Genomic DNA, 1,898 nt, shown 5'->3' with positions numbered 1-1,898 from the left:
GTCGCGGCATCCGGGGGACCCCTTTGAGAGAAAACTCTCCAGAGGTCAGTGGCAGATTGCAATGCCCACTTCCTTCCAGCAAGTGGGGAGGGCTAGGAGGCTGCTCCTCCTCCCCCTGGAGCCTCAGGTTCTGCCTCCTGTTTAACCTCAGAGCATTTCTGAGCGTCGCCTAACTCTGCCCCATAGAACTCTCAGAAGCAGTGGTCAAGAAGATGCTGGAGCGACCGGGGAGAAGTTCTTTGTTACAAGCCTTGGTGTCCCGCCACTCTGAGGCTCAAGGTCACAGGGACCCTCCGTAACCCCTTGGCCTGTCCTCATCCGCGGGACTGGAGGCCTAGGGGAAGCAGGTCCTGCTGGGGTAGCTCTGCAGGGGCGGTTCCCTTGGCCTCTCAGGAATTCATCTGTACTTTTCTTAGGAATTTGCTTTTCCCTGGTTCTGGCTCTGGCTCCTAGGTTTGTAGTGAGTGGTGATCTCTGATCTAAGGTTTTACTCACAGAGACTTTTGACCTGCTTGGCTGACGGTCTTGTAACTACCCTCTTCTGGAGGCAGGAGGCAGGAAAAAATGATGTCGATGGAGCTGAGGCCAGGCTTCTATTCATGGGGTGTGGGGTGGGGGGGCTGGTTCTCAGCCAAGAGATGCCTGGACACCAATCAGGCTTCTGCACTTGCTCAGAGTGGAGGGAGAGAGGGCACTCTTGTGGAAATTGCCAGTCCACTGGCCAGGCTACCTTCAAGAGGCCCTGGGAAAGAGCAGGATTACCCAAGGTCTTGACTGAAAGCCAAGGTCCACCCTAGTCCATCTGTTCGGACAGGGTTAGAGACCTAAAATCCACTGCCAGTCACCCAGCCACTGTCCTCCGCCATCGGGTTACTCCACCCCCTCCTTCGGAGGTTACCAAAGAAGCTCTTTGGTGGACCTTGCTCACCCCACCCTTTCACTCCAGGGGGCAAGAAGGGGATCCTGGAAAACAGCTCAGCAAAACCCCGGAGTATGGGACAAAGTCCCAGCCACACCCAGACAGGGGTCTGGGGCTCTGCAGGTGGCTGACCCCCGGAGGAGCAGATGCCCTGGAGATGTCCATGCCCAGCGGCTCCTCTCCAGCCCAGGTGCTAATGGGGAACACAGCATAGATGTGTGCCAGGCGAGCGCACATTGCCCAGTCGGCACTTAGGGCCACGGTCTTAAGCAGAATCATCCATTTTGTAAACTGAGGATAAGTGACTCTCTAAACGCCACTTACATCAGTAAGCATTGGTTTCTCTTTGGTCAAAGCACTTCTCCTTTCACCCATCACAGCTGCTTAGCAAACGTCTGATCCTGCAAACGAAATCTTTCACTTCTCGCCTCTTTCCTACTGCCCTCCGGGAAGGCCCCACGGCTACAGCCAGATGGCCACGACCTGCGCACCCCAACCAGCCAGTTCAGTGCCTCCTGGACAGGGGTACACATGCTCACTCCCGGATTCCACGCACTTGACTTGGCGCCCAGGAGTCTTGGCTAAGGTGAGCCCCAAACCCCAAGGACCCCTGTCCATTCCGAGAGACAGCTGGGCTCGGGAGTGCAGCATGGGGCTCTGTCGGGGTCCCGGTCGGCCCCTATGGGTTGAGGACCGAGGCCCTGGGACTCCGGGTCCAGCCACACGCAGCGCCTGCACTTTCTTATCAAATATTAACACGCCTCTCCCGCCACCTCCCACTTCAGGGAATAATTAAGAACTCGGCCTCACCATTAATCTTTAAACGAGAATCACACCAGCTGGAAAGACCGGCTGGCCCAGGACCTCGGGTCTTAAGGTGTCCCCCCAAGGTCCCTAGGCAGCGCTGGCAGCTCGGGAGGGAGCACGGGCCATCTCGCCGCCCCCCACCAACCACCTCCCGGGACCAGGACCCCATCTC

At 57.5% G+C, this 1,898-nt stretch overlaps 1 protein-coding gene across 1 annotated transcript in view; it reads right to left on the bottom strand.

Annotated features, from left to right (window-relative positions):
• Positions 1 to 1,898, bottom strand: part of CA4 (carbonic anhydrase 4) — a 32,333-nt gene that overhangs the window by 8,952 nt on the left and 21,483 nt on the right. The gene's annotated exons all lie outside the window — the stretch shown is intronic.

Source organism: Echinops telfairi, unplaced genomic scaffold, assembly GCF_000313985.2.
Source record: "Echinops telfairi isolate 266 unplaced genomic scaffold, ASM31398v2 ScPeMD7_7458;HRSCAF=8496, whole genome shotgun sequence".
NCBI lineage: Eukaryota > Metazoa > Chordata > Mammalia > Afrosoricida > Tenrecidae > Echinops > Echinops telfairi.
Note: the sequence above shows the minus strand (reverse complement) of the source record. Positions and strands in the feature narration are given on the sequence as shown.